Genomic DNA, 24657 nt, shown 5'->3' with positions numbered 1-24657 from the left:
GGATTGAAAATGACCAATTTATTATTGTTTTGTTTTGGAGGGATTATTATTAGGCTCTGTGTGGAGTAAGGAAACTTGCCCAAGGTTTCGCCCTCTGCCTGGAATTGAACTCAGGTGTCTCACTTGCAAAGCGAATGCTCTAACCACTGAGCTACAGGACTCCACACACACACACGATATACACACACACGATACACACACACGATATACACACATACACGATACACACACACATGATATAGACACACAATATACACATACACACACACACGATATACACACACACACCACATGATATATAATAATAATAATAATCCTTGCATTTGATATAGCACTTTTCACGTCGGGAGGACGTCCCAAAGCGCTTCACAGAACACACTGTAAAGTTAATTGACTGTATATTTGTGGGCGAACGCGGCAGCCAATTGCGCACAGCAATGCCCCACAAACAGTCATAGATTGAAAAATGACCAATTTATTATTGTTTTTTGGTTTTTGGAGGGATTATTATTAGGCTCTGTGTGGAGTAAGGAAACTTGTCCAAGGTTTCGCCCTCTGCCTGGAATTGAACTCAAGTCTCTCACTTGCAAAGCGAGTGCTCTAACCACTGAGCTACAGGACTCCACAATACACACACAATATAGACATACACACACACACACGATATACACACACACACCACGTGATATATACACACACAATATACGCATACACACACACACACACAATATACACACACACACCCTAACCCTTTTTTTATACACACATACACATGATATACACACACACATGATATACACACACATACAATATACACACACAAATGAGATACACATACACACATGATACACACACACACATGATACTCACACACACATGATACACACACACATGATACACACACACATGATATACACATACAATATACACATACACACACACAATATACACACATGATATACACATACACACAATACACACTCACAAAAACACACACACGATACACACACACACACACACCACACACGATATACACACAAACACCCTAACCCTTTTTTTTATACCCACATACACATGATATACACACACAAATGATACACACATACACACATGATACACACACACACATGATACACACCACACATGATACACAACACATGATAAACACACCACACATGATATACACACCACACATGATATACCCACACAGACATGATATACACACAAATGACACCCACACCCACACATGATATACACACACAAACACATGATATACACACACACGATACACACACACACATGATATACACCCACACATGATGCACACACACACGATATACACACACAATTCTCTAAATAAGTGCATTTTGGGCTTTAATTCAGTTCACATTTCATTCCTAATAGGGAACTGCGTGTTAATGCTTTATGTGTTGACTGTTAACAGGGAAAATAACGAATGAGCAAGGTTACAGCACTTAAACAAGTGATGCAATGAAAAGATAGTACATTACCTACTACAACAACAACAACACAATTACATTTATAGAGCGCCCTTCATGTCGGGAGGACATCCCAAAGCGCTGAACAGTCAGGAGTCAGGGCCTGAGCATGGGGTAATGTACTACATACAATTATGTAAGTAATAAAATGTTGGAGTCCTATATTTAAACTTGGTGTCATAAGGGCAATTTTTGGAAGGGACTGGGCATTAATCATGTTCCATTTGCTCCTGATCCACTAACATCCACTATTCAGATCTGCTTCTAAACTTATTGATGATGGTATCTTGAGCGCCTGAGATAAATGAAATAATTCAAATTTACCACTCAGTTGGGAATGACTCACTTGATCGATGTGAATTATTATCATTTAAAGGCCTCTGGCAGTAAACAACAGGAATGCCAATTAAAGGAAAAGCACATTGCATGCTATTTCACTGAAGTTAAATTGTATCTTTCAGCAAAGGAATATATTAATCTGAATGATGGACTTTAGAAAGCAATATCACAGTTGTGTGCCCATCCTTCCAAAAGATGTTTACATGGCCAATAAAAGTGTTTGGAAATGATCCCTTCTGGGCTTGGTAGGTAATACATGCTCAAACCTTCCACTTTTAGTAATTAATAAAAAAAATCATTTGTGAGAAATAATCACTGTTACTTTTTGTAACTCATAAACTTGCACCTATTTTGGCCACAAAACACACACAGTATATTCTGTGAGACATCTCGACAACATGATAAAGCATTATATCAAATGTAAGGACTATTATTATTATTTAGTTTTGTAAATCTGTTATATAATGCTCATTGCCTGTAATCAGTTGCTGTGCATTAAAAAAATTGCTAATTAAGTACCTGTTTTTTTTTGCAAAAGGTTTCTTGTTATCAAAAATAATTTATAAACAGGTCCCTCAAAATTAATATCTCTAGAAAAAACTTGGGTGCCCAGCCAGCTTTATAATGTTTAGCGCCTTTATATTGCACCTCTCTCATGAAGTGTTATGTTGTTAAATGTTGTTAACTATGAGAGTCATTTAAAAAAAATGGGAGGAGGGCGTTCTTTGCAAGAGTCACCAAACAATTTGGAACTGGTAAATCGTGCAGGTACTTGGATGCTCAAAGAGTAATCCATTAACCCACCAAATGCAATCACATGGTTTCACAGCAATCTGTGTCAGGGCAAGGGGGTAGGAAGGGATGAGTGCTCCTGGATATATGTCCTAATAAATACATTACAATGTTAGACCCCCACTATTGTATTGCATAATCACCTACTGCTAATAAGTATCATTGCATTTATTATAGAGTCTTATATCATCAAATCATCTCAAAACTCTTCACAGGATTTGTTGTAAAGTGCAGTGCCTGTGTATTTGTAGACAAAATTGGCACCTTAATTTGCTCACAGCAACATCCCCAAAACAGCCACAAAGTGAATGACAATTTTACCTCGGAGATTGTTGGTCAGGAAACCAGGAGAAACTCCTGCTCTTGGTAGAAAGGCAGAGCAGATTGGTTCTATAGTTAATCCAGTAATTTTCTTCTTCATCACTGCTGCTGTTCAGAGATCCCTTGAGTTCTCAATCAGTGAGGGCAGTATCCAGTTCCATTACAGCTGATTTAGCACTTCACTCAGAGCTTGACCTGTGCAGACACTTCCAGAGCTTATCAGACACTTCTCTGTAAATTCAACAAGTACACAATATGCAAATAGTTTTAGGCCAATTAGCACTGTTAAAATGTATTTATTCTTCAAAGGTACTCCCTTTAATGGTTTAATTGTATGCAGATTTATATCAGAATGAGAACATCCACTGCTTTAATTCACATAATTTAAATACAATATTGCAGATAAATGATTTATTTCCCATTAAAACTATAGGAGACTTATGTGAAATATAAACACCAGCATGGACTAGTTGGGCCGAATGGTCTGTTTCCTTTGTTAAAAATTCCAAACAGTTGATGCCCCCGCCAATGATTTCTTAAAGTTTCCAGGGTCGCTTCCCTGCATGTGGGACGCTAAATAAATGCAAGTTGTTGTTGTTGTTGTTTGTCACAATAGTCAGTGCAAGAGCAGCCTGAAATCACCATTGGAACTGGCACATCAAGTCCAATTGTGGTCACAGGTGGCACGTAGGGATTGTATTTGCAATAACAATAATAATACTTGTATTCGATTTTAATTTTTCAAAACTTTGCATTTTATGCCCAATATGTTTTGCATCTATTGTGGTTAGTGGAGCCGAGATAATTCAATTTTAAGCTAGAAGCCATTAACTGTCGATTCCTTCTTGTGATTGAGGCTTATTTATATAGTACTGGAACATGACTTTTATTTAACTATTGTGACATTTTCTCTGATATACATTTTCTAACAGGTGCCTGCAGCCACTCTCATTCATTGTGTTCTAGAGATGTGCAAACAGGCGTTGCTAATCTTTGTACAGACCGCAAAGCAAACATGCTTCATTTCCAAACGTAGTGGTGAATGGCTGTTTGTGAGGAAATATTTGAACCTGTTTTATTTCACCAGATCTCAGAGATAGATAGGGAGGATTCAAGACTATCAGCCTGACTCATGCTATCATATTCTGCTCTTCATTCTCATAACTGTAATCTTCTATTTCAGTGAAAATGGGAGAAAAATCCATCAAAATAATATTGAATCTGTTCTGAAATGTCACACTTCTTTTCACACAAAAACCTTTCCTATTATCCTTCAAGTGACTTCTCCCTCACAAACAAAAAATATACAGTTTGCAAGCTTGATCAACTAATGATAGTTTTTAACTGATCTCTGAACTGGAGAATCTTCTTTTGAAACTCTGAACATCTGATTTCTTTATCCTGTAAGAAGCCAGTACTTTCAGAAGAGAATTATGTGAAATGCCTCAAACCAATCAACACAGTCTCCTCTCTTCCTTTAACCCCTCTCTGAGGAGCTTTCATTTGCAGCAGTATTAATCAAGCTTCACCTTTAGTGAGATGGTGAGGCGGGGGGTTAGAATCTGATAGAGTTTGATACATTTGACCACATTAATTGTGGATTGAACACAATTACTCTCAGAAGCCCACCTGCTAAGTTTAGAATCGAGCAGCAGATGCTTTGCCCAGAGGCAACAAAAGAAATTGGAGGAGATATCTTTCTAGCTTCTAATATTGCCGAACCTGAAATTTCTTTGACTGAATCGCAGCACGAGGTGCACTGTTGTGATTGCCCTTTGAAACCTCACAAAAGGGTAGACATTCCAGTGGCAGGACATTACAAGGGATAATGGCACTTTACATGTGCCAGCCCGGCTCAAATGGAAGCACTCTTGCCTCTGAGTCAGAAGACTGTGGGTTCAAGCCCCAAGCTGGGATTTAAGTTTTGTTACACTTCACGCAATGCTGCACCACCTAAAAGTCCATATTGACACTTCAATGCGGCGTTGGGCGAGTGTTGATTTATTGGAGGTGCCGTGCTTTGGATAAGACGTTAAACCAAGGTCCTGTCTGCCTTTTTAAGTGGACCTATAAGATCCCATGCCATTATTCAAAAAGAGGAGGAAGTTTCTCCCGGTGTCCCGGCCAATAATCACCCAAATAAAATTGGTCGTTTGTTTAATAGCTGTTTGTGCGGCATTGCTGTGCGCAATTGGGCTGCCCCACTCACCTACAAATACATAGTCACTCCATTTCACAGAAAATCCTGTGAAGTGCTTTGAGAAGTCCTTCTGAATGGTAAGGCACCATACAAATGCAAGGAATGTTATTATTTATGATATAATTTTTCATAGCCCCTACAAAAATAATACACTTTTCCAAACAAATTTGTCTCCAAAACTGGAGTTTCACTGAACTGGACATCCAGTTAACAAGGAGAAATCCTTCTTTCCCTTGACCACAATGGAAAAAATTATGAGGGTTAGATTATATTAACAAAATTGTTAACAATGATTATTGTGGCATTGGTAGATTATGTGAATGTTATAAAGTTGTATGAACAAGGTAAAAAAGTGATAGTAAGGAGAGCCTTGTAGAGAGTGAGTTCCCAACCAACTTTAACTAAATCTGGCCAAGTCAGCACATACAGCTTTGAGCAATAAGGAGCTAAATATTGTACCAAAAACATACGTCTCAATAGAATAGCTTTCACCATTGATAATTATCAAAGTGCTGAAGTACACATGATGTAATTTCCTTACACATCTGCCCTAAGAGGTCATCAAAGTGATAAATCTAATAGAAATCCGTATGTTGTTCTTGCGACAGAAATAACTCAGTTCTTGAGGCAGCCAGATTTGTAACGGAAAGGGGAGATACTCCCACAAGTTTAGCAGATGTAATGGCATAACTGTAAGGTGGGGGGCATGAAATGAGATTTAACAGATGTCCAGTTTGACAGTGTTTTAATTGAGAAGATATAAATTTATGGCCAATGAAGTTACCATAACAATTACAGTTACTGATAAATGCGTGTAACTATAATTGATTTCCAAATAAAATAATACTGAGGCGTTTAACATGTTCTGAAGTAAGGATTCTGTCAGTAAGCTTATGCTGAATTATTACCAAGCATTTCATACAGACCAATCAATGGTTTTAAATGGTTAAATTCGCCTTTCACTTCACAGCAGTTTGTGCTATATATAATACATATATATATAGGCATCCAATTTGCAGGCTATATATATATGTGTAACATATAGGCGTCCGATTTGCAGGTTTGTAGTCAAACACGACATCTGATTTGCATATATATATATATATATATAATGCTGTGTGCAAATCGGATGCCGCTTTTGCCTACAATTACACAATCATTTCACTTTACAATAATAACAGTCCAACTATCCTGGGCACCTTGGCCAAATAACTGTTCTTTATGTGTGATCTTAGAGTGAGCATTAATAAGCCATGTGACACAATGGGGACTTCACAGCCAAGCAAAATCTTTTCTTGCCTCACTAATTCTCTAACAAGTCACTTTTCAGCAGGGGTCAGTGGCCAACATGGGAATGAATCACAACTTTCAGTTTGCAATTGCAGTCGGCATTTTGCTTTCAACAATTCCTCGATGAGAACAGCCCTGAACATCTGACGAAAGATTGGAATACAAAATGCTGGTCTTAAAATGGACTTTTGGGATCCTGATTTATTGATGAATTTCAAAGGGAATTCCCTTGGTTCATTTACCAACCAGGAATTAACTTATAAAAATAATAATAATAAACCTTGCATTTTTTGTAAAATGTAGTGACTTGCATTTATATGGTGCCCTTCATGTGATACAGCATCTCAGATCGTTTACTGCTCTTATGATGACTGCATGTTCAATTCCAGTGAACATAAGAGTTAAGGACCTAGATTATTCTATGGAATTTGTTCCTGAACAGAGTCTCAGGCACACCCAATTATATTTCATATACCATTAAATCTATGAAAAATGTTTATTATAGCAACGTTAATTTAAAGGGAAGCATATGGTTCTCCAAATATTTTAAAATTGTGTTGATTCAAATTAAAACCAGTTTCCGTTCATTTGCATTTCACACTAAGTCTAGAATCAATGCAAATGGTTCCTTATTTTAAACTGTGTCTTTGTGAAATGTTCCTATTTGGTTTAATTTTTGGGATCTCTTTGTAACTCTGTATATGAATTCAAGTTTTTAATTGTCCTACAGATTTTTAAATCACCATATCATATAAAAGTACTCTATTTTGAAGCACCTCACAAGTAATTACTGAATTGCTGTCAAGTATAAATGAATAAAATTGGTCATTCATTTCATAGCTGTTTGTGGGACAATTCTGTGCAGACATTTTGCACGCAAAATACAGTCACTCCACTGTACAATATATCCTGTGAAACATTGTAAGACTTTATCACTGCATGAAAGGCACTATAATAATAATAACAATCCTTGCATTTGATATAGCGCTTCTCACGTCGGGAGGACGTCCCAAAGCGCTTCACAGAACACACTGTAAAGTGAATTGACTGTATATTTGTGGACGAACGCGGGATTATTATTAGGCGTGTGGAGTAAGGAAACTTGCCCAAGGTTTCACCCTCTGCCTGGAATTGAACCCAGGTGTCTCACTTGCAAAGCGAATGCTCTAACCACTGAGCTACAGGACTCCACACACACACACACGATATACACACACACGATACACACACACGATATACACACATACACGATACACACACACATGATATAGACACACAATATACACATACACACACACACGATATACACACACACACCACATGATATATAATAATAATAATAATAATCCTTGCATTTGATATAGCACTTTTCACGTCGGGAGGACGTCCCAAAGCGCTTCACAGAACACACTGTAAAGTGAATTGACTGTATATTTGTGGGCGAACGCGGCAGCCAATTGCGCACAGCAATGTCCCACAAACAGTCGTAGATTGAAAATGACCAATTTTTTATTGTTTTTGGTTTTGGAGGGATTATTATTAGGTGTATCAAATGTATATCAAATGTAAGGATAATAATTATTATTATAATGACTATTATAATGACTGTTTTCTTACTAAATGGTGCAGTAATTTGAGCCAACAAGGTCCTACAAATAACTAGGACCTTGTTGGTACAAATTATTGAGGTAATTGACTAGCGTATCTGGAGGATTGTTAGCTAGGACACGAAGAAAAATGTACTTCTCTTTTTGAATGGTGTGATGGAACAGATAGACTGGACCTCAGTTTTATATCTCAGCACAAGGCAGCACTCACCCCAACACAGGGCGTTTCCATTACTGTACTGGAGAATCAGCCCGGATTATAAATTCAAATCCCAACCTATAACCAAAAAGAAAGTTGAAACAACTGAGCCAAGCTAAACAGATAAATAAATATACTTGAGTAAAATATGTTATGGCTAAGCTACAGGGGGGAAAATTCCATTGTTAGAAAAGTAATGATGCGTGTAGCTGTAAAGGCTATAAAACATTCTGGGTATGTATAATGTAGCACACATAGATTGTCTGAATCAAGCAGCTTCTTGAAAGCACAGGATATTTTCTCCCTGTAGGTTTCAGAGTTCACTTTACATTGGTTCAATTGCAAATTTATTTATCGCCAGCAGGATTTTAAACTTTTAGCTCATAAGCAGAGTTCCCAAGAGGTCCTTCAGGACCATTTAGGTCAATTCTTAAGCCATGTGTATTTCCGTACAGTGTGTGCATTTCATGCAATTGATTCTGTATAAAATGAACTGTGTCAGACGTGTTCAGATAGGAAATGGAACACATTACAGCAAGGTATCCCTGAGCTTTTAACCATTCCCACTAATATATCACTGTACACTGTAGCATTGTTCTAGGACTATTTACAGATTCTCGCAAGGACAAAACCTCCTCAAGCTTCTTCTCATTAGATTTCCTGTTTTAACAATAATTACTCAAATTTAATTTTTATCCCAAAATTAGGAACATAACAAAATACACATTAATATCATCGCAGAATCATAGAAATGAGAACACTTTGAATAATCTATTTGGTCCATCAAGCCTCCACTTGGGCTCCCACCTTCACTGAAGATATCCACTTGAATACTAATTATTGGCTCTTTCCCCTTTGCCTTCTTCTTCTTCTTCTTCTAACACTTATCTGATTCCCTCTCAAAATAGTTAACAAAGCTTTGGTGTTAATAGGCAGCAGTGAGTGCACTCCTAACAGGTGACTGATACCACAGTTTCATGTTTTTCCATCTTAGGAATGATATATTAACATAAGGAGGCTCTCCTCCCCACAGACTACTGTGTTGAAAAGGCGAATAATCAAACATGATTCACTAATAGTGATTCCGTTGTAAGTAAGTAATTCTGCTGCTAATCAGCTTGTGGGAACCCCACAATCTACTTTTCACGCTTTGGAGCGGGACAGCCCACAAGTCAGACATTATGTCCTCCCGATCCTTGGCAGGAATTCCCCTATGCGATTTGGAGGTTCTATTAGTCAATCCCACTGTGACCACCTCCAATAAATGCAGTTATAGGCATTTTGACGGCATTTGTGATTCTGGGCAGTCTGTTGTGATAGTGGTGTTTTTGAGAGGAAGGAAGAACCTTTAAATGTACCATTTGAACGAAAATGGAATGTGGAGCTGGAGTCCATCCCACTGAAGATAACACTTTACCGGAACTGAGAGATTGACCAGAAAACATTTTGTCCAGTGATAAAACTTACCCACCAGTTTGTGCCTTAGATGAAACACTGGTTATGCCTGGCAATCATATTGTAGGTCAGTAATACTACAGTTCATCTGTTTCCGGACTTTGTCCCATAGACCAATGGTAGCTCCTCACTGAGCATCATAAGTACTCTGATTTTACAACCACTGGGAGGATAAATATACAAATGGTAGCATTAAATAAATGTGTAAGGTCCACAATGAGCGAGATTGTATGTGGTCTTTGGAAGAGTCAGATAGCCTTTACTTGGCCCATTTTTTAAACGTTATGAGACCTCTATTATTTCTATCTGAAAATCCAGCCAGTATTAAGCTACTCGCTAAATACAGCCAAAACTAAATTGTGCACTGATGATAACCTTCTACTTTCCAAACACATCTCACCATAAAACAAGAACAGGTTGCAACCAAACAGAGCTCTCCTAGATCAGATCTCTGCTACAGATTCCAGCATGTGAATTCTACAAAACAGAATCCACGTGTTTAAAATTCCTTAAAATTGTTTGATTCACTCATAAATACTGTTGACATAATTCAATAGCCTGAGGTCCTGTTTCTATTTCACTTTGATCTTTTTAAACATACTTTTATTTCTCTTTCCCTACCCCATCACCCCCATAAACCCATATACACACACACTCTCACCCACACACACTGCACACGCATATAATGAAAACAAATGTTCATTAGAGGTATTTTTTAAAATGACAATAAGCAACATTACAATGAATCCAGTACATGTTAAGCTGTGTTTTTTATGGAAAGAAGGCAATGCAGAGCTCTTCTGTTTTATACTGAGATTAATAATAATAATAGTAAAAATCCTTACAGTTGGTTTGGCATCTTTCATTTTAGTTTTTAAACCATAAAAGTTCCAAGTCTAATAGGGTTTGAACCCATTTCCTCCTGACTCAGAGACAAGATTGCTACCAATTGAACCAGCCTGACACACAAGATTGCATCAAAAACTCAAGACACTGGATGATCATGCCATTTCTTGTTTCCATTAATCCCACGATTGTGACACACAGATCTTAACAATTTATTACAAACTGGAACAAATTTGAAATTAGATTTACGCTTGAACATATGTTTACTGGGGAAAAAATATAATTATATAACAGCTATATATTATGATATAAACAGGATCATACATCAAAATAAGACACTATGATCATATAATGATATAATTTAGTAAACTCTTGTGCTACTGGACATTTGTGTACAATCTACATGCTACCAATGCTCTCATAAGGTGCATATGATTATTATTAATAAATGCAAGGATTAGTATTACTACTAGTAATAATTATTATTCATCATAGATACATAGAGCATCACTCAGTCTAACTGTAATTATGTATTGTATTTGCGATTCTTTTTACTTTGATTATTTGGATACAGTTGAAACATCAGAAACCTATACACTGAGAGGAAGTAGAGAGAGGATAATGGGGTTTAATGGCCCCGGAATCTTAGGAAGGTTAATGCAGAGGTCACAAATATCAATGGGCAATGGAAACACTGCTGTTTACAGTAGAATCAGCTCCCAGTGAGAAATACAATACTGTCTTTTGGGTCTCCTCTTTCTGCTAAGATTACTTTAGTTCGAGCTTGTCTCCTCCTGTCTTTTTTGTGTCTTTTGGTTTTAATTGTTTCAGATTGATGTCATTTTTAAATGTTTGTCTTCCTCTTTTGCTCTGATCAACTTCCTTGAAAGCAAACTCTACCAGAAACGATGAAGTTTTAAATGGAAACAATACTGGACAACAACAGGGATGAAAGGACCACCTAGAAAGTGAATGCCATCTGTTTTCACTCAAGAAGTAGATTACACAGATTCTTTCCAAGTCAGCAAATGTATATCTGTCCATTTTGGACACAGATCACTGTAAGGAAAATCTGTCTCTGATTCTGTCACTCTACCATCATTTTGCTCAAAGTCAGATTTGGCAACAGCTTCACAAAGGTAAAGATAAAAAATATTCTAATAATTCTTCCCTGATGCTTTTTCTGTTTAACCCAGGAACTACACACAAATGGCATGGATACAAAATAAAGTCTAATAACTACATGAAACGGACTTAAAACCCTCTACCAGAACATAAGAAAATAATAATAATCCTTGCATTTGATATGGTGCTTTTCACGTCTTCTAGACATCTCAAAGCGCTTCACAGAAGTGAATTGACTGTATATGTGTGGGCGAAACACAGCAGCCAATTGCGCACCTCAATGTCTCACAAGCAGTCGTAGATTGAAGTGACCAATTTATTATTGTTTGGGGTTTTTTTCTTGAGGGATTATTATCAGGCATGCGGAGTAAGGAAACTTGCCCAATGTTTCGCTCTGCCGGGAATCAAACCCAGGTTTCTCGCTTGCGAGGCGAGTGCTCTAACTACTGAGCTACAGGACTCCATAGAACATATGTTAATAGAACATTTAACGAGAAAAAGTCATTTGGTCCTTCATATCTGCTTCCACAGAACGCACAAAACCTAGCCTATTGTAGATTCTGTCCACGCTGTATAGATACTTTCTGATCCCTAATGTACAAATTATAGATTATTCATCCATTCTCACACCTCTAATACTCCCCTCAGGCCTGCTTCCTCTGCAGACAGCAAACCAACCACCAGCCAGGACAGTAGAGGCAATGGAGCTCATATAAAATTGAAATTAAGAGATTCCTTAAGTATAAAATGTGATAATCCAGATATGCTGCAAACAACCCAACACCTTTTTCATTGCTGGCATCCTGAAGCTAGGTAGAGCATTTGTTCTCTGGCTCACAGATTATATTGTTCAGCAGCCAGCTAGCAGGATCGTGATCACTAGCATGATTTATTCTGAGTTTTTGATCGTGCCTCTTGGGTATTTTATTCATTACAATTGCATCTGTTCCTGAAATCTCTTTTTCTTTCAGATGTCAGTCAGTATGCTGTGCAAACGGAAATATTGGAATGTATAGGACCGAAAAGGACATTTGCATCCCTAACTGTCTGATTCTAAAGTACAAATAAGTATAGTTCCAGGGTTTTCTTTTTAGTTCCAATATCCAGCAATTGTGGTCCTTTTCATCTTTACCTTTTCCAGGAATGCGAGTCCTGAAAAGGTTTTGTTCTTTTCTTTTGGAACCTCGCACTTTCCTTTCATCTTGCTCACAATACTTTTTGTCCACCCTTTTCTTGTTACTTGCCTGGGCATTTGCCAAATACTGTATCTATTTTCTCAGCACCTGCCTCCAGCTCCAGCTCATGCATCATTGATTCTGGCTTAAATGCCACCCTTCTTCTTTTGTATCTACTTATGAATAAGGTCCTCACAAAACTATTCTGTAATGAAGCCTGTAAGTGCAGTAGAGATAGTGCTCAGATACAGTACTTTGTGAGATATGATGGTGGGTGCTCCCAAGTGCTGAATCATGATTCTTTATGGCTAAAGAGAAGACATCAGCGATATTGATTGGAAGATATAAAGCACATCAGGCCCATTTGTTGATTCTTATCAGAACCTGGGGGTTGTTGTTGTTGTTGTGGTCCAACATTTGCTTGGACACAAGGTCCCGATGCAGATCGAGCTCTTTGTATATAAGACTTGTATCCAAACAATCCTCCTTTATGGTTCTGAGCTGCTGGGAATGCAGGGGAGAGGCTTCCTCTGGCCCATTTGCAAAGTCCAGATCAAGCAGTAATTTGGATTTGCAACAGACACAGAAAGCAGCTTCAGGGGAGAAGGACTCCGGCCTACACCAACCTGTCCCTGAGCACCCTGGATGCAGAGTTGGCCTTATAGCGGGCACATTTATTTGCCAAAGCCCCTCACATGAGCACCTGAATTAAAACATAGTGACGGATTTTGCATGTGTCACACACCCAGCTGACCAAAAACAAATATTTGGATAATACGATACTCGGATAATATAGTACTCGGGTGAACAATTTGTTTTGAAGATTGCAAAATCAGATATGTAAAACAATCATTATTATTATTAATAATAATTGCATTTTATGCCTGATCACATCAACATCAAAAATTACTTCACAGGATTTATCTTAAATTGTAGTGATTGTATATTTGTAGATGAACATGACAGACAAGGTGCATGCAGCAATGACTGACAAACAGCCATGAAGTGAATGACCAATTTTACTTGGGGGTTTGTGGCCATGACACCAGGAGAAACTCCCCTTTCTTTTCAAATAGATAGTGCCATGTTCTGCCTGTTCAGGTGAATCTTTAGTATCCACTTTTGTTTTAATGTCTCATCTGAAGGATAGCACTTCCAGCCATGCAGCACCGCATTTTCATGTCAGCCTAGACACGGAGCTCAAAATCGCAACATGGGGACTTAAACACACAACCTGCTGGACTCAGAAGAAAACAGACTAACACATGGCACAATTCAGTTGTACGGAGAAGGTATAATTTGAAACAGAACGCTGTGGAGTAGATTTGGATTAAAATCACTTTAGATTCTAAATAGAAGTTCTTATTGAACAGAGTTTGGGACCGAGCCACCACAGTTCTAACTCGCAGTCCCCAGCAATAGACTTAAGCACTTTGCATATACTGTGTATATATATGTATATAACATATATATAATTGTTGAACGTGGTGTTTGAATTGTATGTTCTTTTTATAAATTAAATTATACAGTCAGATAAATTGTAGAGGACGCACCAATTCAAACGTGTTATACATTTTGCATTCAGGGCTAAATTGGTGGCATATAAATCAAGCGCATACCATCCACATAAAAACAACATGACTACATTGGAGTAATTGATACATCTGTTCTTTCTCTTGGGTGCCTATTATCCATAATTATACCCTTGAGATAGTGTGCATAGCAACAGTGAATTTTCACTCGGTGAGATTCAATATGTTATTGCAATTTGCTGTTTAGGTCACATTCAGGTGTATATAGAAATACAGGAAGCAGAACACTCACAGTAATGAAGAACATGTAGTCAAATATCCTAAGGCTGCTGTAATATTAAATTCAGATACAAATATTCACATTATTTATCCATGGTTGGTAGACCAACTGAGCAATTAGAGATGCCAGTGTAAATTCACCAGCTTTAATAATAAAATATTATATATCAAAATGCTCTATAAACTAACTCATAATAATAAAACTAAAAATAAATCATAATGCTTGAATTTGATATAGCGCCATATCCAGTCATCGAAACGCCTAAAACCGCTTCACAGAATGCACTGTAAAACAAAACGTAGCAGCCAATTGCACACAGCAGGTCCCACAAACAGTCATGGATTAAGTATCCAGATTATTATTATTATTTTTTTTTGAAGGGATTATTACCTCCAGAAAAGCGATCCGCCAATCGACTAACAATTGGGTTCCTACATACTGCAAGGTAAAGAGTGCACAGTGGAGAGCCCATGATCATATATTCAACAACCTGGAAATGAATGCCCACTGGAACCATTCACTGGAGAGGAGTGGGCAATCTGTGGCTCATGGGCTGGAAGTGGCCCAAGTAGCTGTCAAGAAGTGGTCCCCTGAACATTTGCACGAGTGTAGGTAAGTCCGTTTTTGATTGGTAGTGTGTCTTCAATTTTTTCTTGACTGAATATTTCTTGCTTTCTGGCATCAATCAAGAAATATTCAATCAAGAAAATGTATTTTGTTGGCCGAACATAAAGGTTGGCCACCGATGCACTAGAGGAAGGGAAAAACAATGATTTTAAACCTTTTAAAAGTTAAGTCATACAACTGTGTAGAGTTTTCCTTCTGCTGATTAGTAAAACTTACTAATGCTGATTGGAAATCCTGTCTGCTGAGTGCAAGGTACAATCTCCCATTTGTCAGCAAATAGCAGGACAGAACTTGAGAGTATATAATGTACAAGGATCCATTATCTTTCAACTGACAGTATGAAGTTATCATTTAACTAAAAGCAGGTGTCACTCAATGCAAGCAATAACTGCTCTCCCCAATTGGGATAAATTATACCATCTGGCTTATCAAGGAGAATCAGGAAATTCAGTAAAATGACAGCATTTATGGGCACACAGTTCTACTAACTGATAAACCTACCAACCTTAGTGAAATGTCCCCAATATAAGCGCCAACCATCAAGGCTGGAAACTTTAAGGACTGGCAGAAGTTAACCCACTACAGTGTTTCTGAAGTAATAAATACAGGTAGTACTTCATTTATATAAGATGCTGTAAGCTTCAGTCATTGCTTCCTGAAGATGAGTATCTTATGATGAGTGGCAACTGTTCTTGGCTGCAAAGAACAAGTAAACTTCAAAAACACAGACCTGGAGGAATGCCATTCAGAAGACTTATATTCATTATAATAATAATCCTTGCATTTGATACAGTGCTTTTTTACTAGGGAGGAGATCTCAAAGTGCACCAAAGTATTTACTGTAACATTCAGTGACAGTATTTTGTAGGCAAAATCCTGCAGCAAATTTGGACACAGCTATGTCCCACAAACAACCAAACTGAATGATTATCTTATGCATGATGATATTCATCATTGTGAAGTTGTGAGAGCCATTCTCACCCACCTCATCCAATGTACCACTCATAGTAACTGATGGGATCAGCTTTCATTTTACATTCATTGTGATTCAGTGCCACCAATAAGATTATTAATATGTGTAAAATGATATCTAAACCTCCCTGGTTGCTCCGTTCAGCTCATAAATTCTGTTCAGAAGCTCAACATTTTATTCATTATTTAAAACTCCAATAAACCTTTCATCCTTTATCCAAGTCCACTTTCTTCCATTTCTGCAGCATCACTTGCCTTTGCCATAACCTAGCCAGTATGCTTTCCCACACCAACCCCATGAGCCTGTCATCCCCAGCTTCACCAGCCTCCACTGGTACCTTATTAAGGGTTCTGACACGCCATTCGGCGTGAAGGGCACTATGCAAATGCAAGTTATTGTTGTTATAAATTTTGAGTTCCTTGTCCTCACTTTCAGCAGCATCCTCTGCCTTGCGCCACCTTCTCCTGTGACCCTGCTCCTCAGTCGTTCCCTCGGTTCCTCAAATCCAGGATCCTTCATTGGTCACCATTGGCAATGGTGTCTTCAGATACTGTGACCTTCTCGCTGGAACGCTCTCCAAAAATCCCATCAACCTCGCCCCTTCCCCCTCGGCTTTCAAATCTTGCAGAAGGACCTATCTCTTTGACTTTCAGCCACCTCTCCCCAACCTCCCGCAGCCTCCCAGCTCGGACGCCCACTCATTCTTTGTAAATCAGCTTTGAGACATTCTTGCAAATGTGAAAGACACAACATAATAGTAAATTGTTTTTATTGTATCTTATGGCTTAAAGTTGTGATACAATTCTACATGTTGCCAATATACTGGTCCACTCTGCAATGAAATATATAATTTTTTAGAAACTAAAACGGGAAAAACACTTTTAAAGTTAATCAAGGATCATTGAAAAGATCCTAAAGCATCTCTGAATTTTAACTTGAGAAATTTAGTCTCTAAGAGGAACCAAGTATGCCCTAGAACAAAAGAGCTTGTCAGCTGGGTTGGGAGCGGTTGGAAAAAAACAACAGAGTCTCAAGTACAGAAAAAAAATCAAAGAAACATTGATGGGCTGGAAGTGGAAGGATAAACAACTGTGGTGTTTACAAACTGAGGAATGCTTTGTTTTTCAGCTCATCAAAGCAAGAAAGTAAATTATCCAAGAGGCTTATGCCATACTAAAGAGTCTGGGAATTAATTGCTGATCAACATAAAGCAGCACATCTCACATGAAACATGAAGTCGAGGATATTGGAAGGAAGAGGATGATTTTGACGAGAAATTAACCCCATCTAAGGTAATCCAAAAATGTTGGTTCCAGACTATTCTGTCCTCAAGCAAAACCCATTGCCAGTCGCTATCTAGCATAGACCTGAAATAAATTTCCTCATTCACAGACTGTTGAACTACAGCATTAATTCTTTATGCACCTACAGAATAAACTGTACTATTAGGGCTACAGTAAGCAGCAACTTCAATCACTTACCCACCTGACACTCAAGAATGAATAGGTAGTCAAGGTATGTCAGAAGGATATAAGGAGACAGTCAAGAGACAAGCAGAAAAGTACTAACATCAAAACCACCACAGAAACCAAAGTCAGCCCAACGGTTCAGGATAACCACGTTAGCTAAATTAACATTCTCTCCTGCATATCAGAAGGTTTGGGGATCAAATCCCACAACAGGATTATGCTCATAACACAGGCTGACACTACTGCAATACTGAGGAATGTTTCAATGTAATATGTTTCTATCTCAATTAAGTATTATTTAAATGCACAAAACCGCATTGTCCATGTCACCACGTTTTCGTCCACTGTTGGAATAATGAAGCTGCAAAGCCCAAAGGTCTAAAATTACTCTTAGCCTTAGATTGTATTTGTTAACCACTTATATGAGATGAGGAGCGGTCAATATCATGAAGCAATGGGATAGAGGAGGGAAGAACACCATTATTAAACTATATCAGATGATTTCTCGGACAATCTGCTCTGCCCTCTATTTCAGTAGGATCCACCCCAGAAACTGATGAGTTGAAGCACCTTACTGACATCCTTCACATCTTCCAGTCTTAACTTTACACTTATCATGCTAATTGATCCTGCAAATCAGAGGTCCCTTATTGTCAGAGTCCTTGGGTACAAATGGGAGAATCTCCAAAGAGCTATGGACATAGGAATGAGTAACTTCCTATCACCCAAGAAAGCAAACAGGTAAATACAACAACTTCAACAACAACTTGCATTTATATAGTGCCCCTCACGCAGGGTAGCATTCCAGAGCGCTTAAATACTAAATAGTTACGCTTATTGTAAAAATTAAGTGCAGTATTGAAGGATTACAAAACCCAGCCTACAAGCTACGTCTGCTTTGCATTTTAAAAAATACATAGTTTGACCTTGTTTTTCTATAGCCACAAAGGCACTGGTGCAAATAACTAAATAGTGAGTCAGCATCCTTGAGGCTCCAAATATTATATGTTATACACTTCTTGTTGAAAGGTCTGCAATTGCTCATTTCTTTTATTTCTTTCACATGTTATTTATTTTCCTCTTTTCATATGTTGTTATTGTTTTGATGTTCTTCTTTCCTCAGCTCACTCGGACAGGTAGAGTGTATATCCACTGAAGATGTGCTTGGAAATCTATGAAGGAGAGGGAGGATTTCACAAGATCCGAGGGAGAAAAGGGGAATCAGTGGTTCAAAAAGGAAAAAAAAACATTAATCCTAACAAAATGGGTCAAGAAAGCCTTTGAAAATGGTTCATGCGGAGGTGGTGACAAGAGACACAAGAGGTGGAGACAGTTATGGATTGTGTTATTTATGTGCAGAAGGTAATTCTGTTGTTTGATTCTTTTTACAACAGTGATGTATTTTTCTTTCAAATGTGAAATATTTCTTACCTGAGTGACTCACAGCAAACTTTTGAAGCTTTTCACACCCAGAGCACAAAGCCGTTCTTTTCAAAGTCTTTTCATTTATGATTGGGCTGGAGAAGGACTGTACATATATGGCCAATGAGCTGGGCCAATAGAAAAATGTGGTCCATATATTTTCTGCAGAATCCACTATAAACGCCCTTCTCTGCTACAAACCTGTACAAACAGTGTGCTAGGCCCCAGTCTTCTGCGCAATGTTTGCTCAACAATGCTACTGTATTTCATCCACTAAATATACAGTGAATTCACTAGTATGTTCTGTGAAGCGCTTTGAGACATCTCTAAAATGTGATTAGGTGCTATATCAAATGCAAGGATTATTATTATATAGCATCTACAGTTCATGTAATAGTTTCATCTTTGATATCATATTCACAGGCTCTGCTTTGTACTATATTACAAATATTTCACATTGTACTTTAAATGTTAGTTTTAATAAAATCCTTGGAGAGCCTGGAATGCCCAAGCAATCCATGAATAAACTCAGCCTTCAGGTTTAGCTTTTTGCTTTAAACTGTCTGTTTGCTCTAACAATGGAACAAGAATCAAAAAGCTCTGCATGTATTTGAGGATACAACAAAAAAAAATTCTTAGTAGCAAAAATAATTGGACCACAGGCTTTGGAGGTCAAGGGAAAGAAATAGCTGATCTTTAAAGAAAGAGATGCAGGCTTTTTTTAATCTAAAACAACAATGAGTTACAGTGTAGAATACAATTTTAGAATATTTCCTTACTGAAGAGAATTTTTTTATTTTTAAAAAGAACATTGGACCAAGGTTAAGCACTGATTATTGTTCAGAATTTGTGAAGATGGTTGTAAAAGGAAATCGGGATAAAGGAGAACACAGTCATAAAAGAAACAAAAATGAAACTATTAAGAAAGATTCCAAATACCACCAAAATACGATAATGTATTTATTTACGCAAAAAGTGAAAAGGGTTTCTTTCCAATAGATGAGTCTAACTCAGTGGGATGGCAAACATGAGGACGAAAGGGGAGATTCTGCTTCATGTGGCTAATTTGTTGATGTGGGCTAAACACTCTTGTGCTCTGTTTGGTACATTTAATGAATTTGACTGTGTGTGAAAGTTCATAAATATAACATATTTACATAGGATACATATCAAACTCAACATTGTTAGTTTCTCCAAGATGCTACCCTGGGTGAAGGGCACTATATAAAATATGAGTTGTTGATGGTGTATTTATGTAAAATTAAATTACCCTTTTCATTTCTTTTATAAGTTTGCTAATGTGTTTGTCATGGGTAAATTGGTACATTGCACACACTTACAAATTTACTACTTTACATGGAATTACATAGACTGTACAGCACCGAAACAGGCCATTTGGGCCAACTCGTCTCTGCCGGTTTAATTTCTCCTGTCTTGACTTCCCCAATACACTCCTCGCCAGTCTCCCCAGCTCCACCATTCACGAAGTCCAACTGATTCAAAATTCAGCCGCTCATATCTTCCTCTGTGCCAAACCATACCTCTATCACCCTACTTCTTGTCAGGCTTCACTCGTTTCCTTTCGCACAATGGATCAATTTCAAGATCCTCACACTGACCTACAAATCACTTCTCGCCTGGAATCTTCCTACCTCTCCGACCTACTCACATGGCAATCCCTTCATTCAGCCAGCTCAGGCTGCACGTCCCTCAACCCTTTCACTCCACCACTACCAGACATGTTTTCAACCACATTACCCAGAACCTCCAGAGCTCTCTGTCTCAATCCCTCCGCCTTACACCCTCTTTGCCCATCACCAACTTGCAACTGAAGACTTTCCTCTTCGACCTTACCTATAGTCACCTCCCCCTCTCATCCCAGCTCGGTGTCAAACTATGCTATTGTTAAGCGGTACGAGATCCTACCCTGCATGAAAGGTACTCCATAAATGTTGGTGTTGCTGCTGCTGCTGGAGTTCTCTTCAATACCCCTCTATTCCCAACTCTCGCATACATGCATTGAGTTTCCTCTTAGAAAGTCCTTGGAGAGGCTGGAATGCCGAAGCTTTCTGCTACAACTACAATTTCAGGCAGTGAGTTATATATTCTCACTTACTCAATGCAATTCTCAAATCCCAATGTGCCAAAATTCAACACAAAAAAGGCCAAACCAGCCTTGTGCCAGCACAACATGTTTTACTCACTAGCCTTTCTTTGGACTTTGCCAACTTTCTAGTTGTAATTCACTGGCCATGAGTTTTGCAAACTGGAAGAGCAAAGTATCACAAATTAGATTCCCATTGTTAGTTTGTTAACTAATTATTTTAGCCAGAGCACAACAACATTCAATCTGACTTGGAAAAGATCACAGGCACATATGGCTTTAGACAAGATAACATCAAGGTTCAGAAATTCCACCCAGATCTAGATTTAACAATAAAAATTCTGTTCACCATTATGCACATTGGCCTTTGGCAATGTCAGTCTTTAATGGGATTTTCACCCATTATATTTTCTCTTTAGCATTTTAAAATGCGTAAATTTTGGACAATTCTAAACTCATTTTTGAAGTCTTAAAAAAATTCCAGCTTTGGTATTAAGACTGAATTTATCCAAAGATTTGTTCAAACTTTGCATGGTCTGAAATCCTAAGAAAAATCTAGACCCAGTTGGAAATTCTCCCTCCTGGAGTATAAGACCTGAGTTTAGTAACACAGATCAGGATACAACTCTATCTGTCAAAGATAAATAGAAATTGAAAAAAATATTGTGGGGAAACATGCAAGGCAATTATATACCCAAAGTCAGACAAAACAAAAATATCCAAGACTTTGACATTAGCAAAGCAGAGTTTCTACATTGGCTTAAGGACTTAAAGAACAATAAATTCCCCATAATGGGTGAACTACGGTATATCCCAGTTTATTTAGAAACACAAGGGCAGAGATTTGGTAAGCACTGAATATTATTTTGAAGCAGTCAATTAGCAATTGAGGATGTTCTGATAGACTGGAAGGGGCAACATATTTACAATATGCAAGAAAGACAACAGAGTTCTACTTGGCAATTACAGACTCATTGAGACCATGGAAAACTAATGGATTCAATAATCAGAAGTAAATTATGTGTGGAAATAACTTACTAAATGATGGCCAATGCAACATCAGAAGTAGTAGGTCTTGTTGAGTTAACCTAAAATAAATAAAATAATAATTTGATCACTGCTGTGCATAATTGGCTGCCATGTTTCACCCACAAATATACAATCAATTCACTTTACAGTATATTCTGTGAAGTGTTTTGAGACGTCTAGAAGACGCGAAAAGCGCTACATCAAATGGAAGGATTATTATTATTATTATAATCTTGTGGACTTTTTGAGTAGGTGATTTCCAAAGTGATAAAGAGAAGCCATCTAATGTAGCATAACCATATTTTCAAATGAAAGCTTAACAGTGGATGCACATGGGCTGATCACTGGCAAATGAAAGTTATTATGGACAAATACAAGGTCCTGAAATAAAACTAGGAGACACATGTATGCCATGGAAGGAATAGAACTCACCAAGGGGAAACTGAAGAGACCTATTATGTTTAAACAGTGAGGCATCAATAAACAAAACACAAAGGATGCTGAGCACAATTACCAAACCATTTGAGTTCAGATCCCTAGAATACAAGCTCAAAATTATACATTTCTCCGATCAGGTCATTTGTGAAGCACACAGACCCATTCAAACCTCAGAGAGCGCAACAGTGATCAAGTTAATATGAAACAGCTGTCAATTCAGGTGAGCAGAATGCTTTTACAAATGATTTTTCTGAAAAACACTGGAACTTTTTAACTGTTCCAGGTCAATGAACTCTTACGGGAAAGGATAAGGAAATGGCATGTAGTACATGTCCAGACTAGTCACGTTTTATGTGTGAACAAAAATGTTACACTTTAATGATGTTGCCTATTTATTTGGTTTTACTCAGCCTTGGCAATAGAGCCTCCGCTGCTCAATGTTGCTTTATTATTGTATTTTAAAATCTAAATAAGGCTCTGAAGGGATCTTTAAGAAATTCCCAATGATTCATTTGAAACAGACTCTAACCTATTGCCAAAAAAGTGTTCCTAAACTGTGCCAGGTCTGGTTTTATGTTGTCAGATATTTATGTAAGGTAAAGAGTAACAAGACACATGCTGAGGCATGTCCAGGCAATAACTCACAGATTGGATGGTGGTGGTGTAGGGGGTAGAGTAGGGATAGATACACTTGACTTGCTGCATACAAAGTCTCATTTCGCTGTGCTGGCTTACTGCCAGTGCTAATATATTTTAATGGCAGATTGTCTGCCTCAGTGCATTGCTAGGAGTGTTTAAACTGTTACAGTTCAAGTCTCCAAGGTCATTATGTGTAATTGGTGATTAAATCACTTTAGATGTGGTAACTGCTAATTGGAAGTTAGCTAGTTTAAGGAGCACCTTCAAAATGAAATGCAGGTTTGTTTGATAATTATATTCCAATGCGATGTAAAATTGTGTCATAAGGAACATCATTACAGTTTACAGCCATAGGAGAATTGCAAAACCTAAATAAAAAAACACGTATATTTGTAAGAGCCTGTGTGAATACCTGTTAAGCATGCGTATATGTTATGGAAGGGCAGAGTGAGAGAAAAAGAAAGGAAGTAAAAAGATCTATGTCATTTGCTACACACTCTTAAATAATCACTTTCAAATTGCACAATTGACTGTGCAGCTAATACGTTCCAAAGAATCTTACAATTAATACACTTTAAACCACAGAACTTATATTATAGTGCTTCCTGGTAAATTGTAACTTTGACTTGTTATACACAATCAAATGGATTTGATTACTGATTTCCAATGAATACATTGCATTAGAATCTAAGAGTATTCATTGCACATACTATGCGGGTATATTTATGCTTCTTTGCATTAGCCTAGCTTTGATCGACAGCTTAATTAGTGGCAGATGAAAGTTGGTAAGTACAGAATGATAGAGTTTTGAATTTTCAAGTGCTGAGAACACAAGATCAAATGTCTGAGAACATAGTAACTAAACATTGACAGACCATGACAAAAAGTTCCATTTATGTGTTATCTTAATCGTAAACTGCAAGTTACACCCTGCTCGTTTCAAGGTCAAGTTTTTTTTAACATGGCAGAGCTGTATGCAACTGTGATAAGCTTTAACAGTTAGAGTTGTTTTTCAGAACTATTTTATTATTGCACATCTTTTAACCTTTATTTCCTCCATAAAATACATAGCACAATGCAATTTTAGCAAATGTACCTGAACATTTTTAGGAACAATAACAACAAATTGTATTTATATAGCACCTTTCACATCGGGATGGCGTGAAATCACACATCATTGTTGTGAACTATGAGGAGTGTTGCAGTTGTTTGTTCATGTGTTTCATTTTGCAAAATAATCTGCTTTTTAAGATCTATCAAATGTATCCATGTGAAATCATGTTTAGCATGAAAAAC

The 24657-nt window shown here is 37.6% G+C and overlaps 1 long non-coding RNA gene across 2 annotated transcripts in view; it reads left to right on the top strand.

The window, feature by feature from the left end:
- Window positions 1–13990: 13990 nt before the first annotated feature.
- Window positions 13991–24657, top strand: part of LOC103175813 — a 49149-nt gene continuing 38482 nt past the window's right edge. Inside the window, exons 1-4 of one of the 2 annotated variants that reach the window (XR_487534.2) lie at window positions 13991–14140; window positions 15041–15272; window positions 17389–17552; window positions 18853–20429. This is a non-coding gene — a long non-coding RNA (uncharacterized LOC103175813). Of the gene's footprint in view, window positions 14141–15040; window positions 15273–17388; window positions 17553–18852; window positions 20430–24657 lie in introns of those variants that run through there. The other variant, XR_487535.2, reaches the window with a different exon arrangement.

Source organism: Callorhinchus milii, unplaced genomic scaffold (assembly GCF_018977255.1).
Source record: "Callorhinchus milii isolate IMCB2004 unplaced genomic scaffold, IMCB_Cmil_1.0 Scaffold1, whole genome shotgun sequence".
NCBI classification, from domain to species: Eukaryota; Metazoa; Chordata; class Chondrichthyes; order Chimaeriformes; family Callorhinchidae; genus Callorhinchus; species Callorhinchus milii.
The sequence above is the reverse complement of the archived record's forward strand: the minus strand, read 5'-3'. Positions and strand labels throughout refer to the sequence as shown.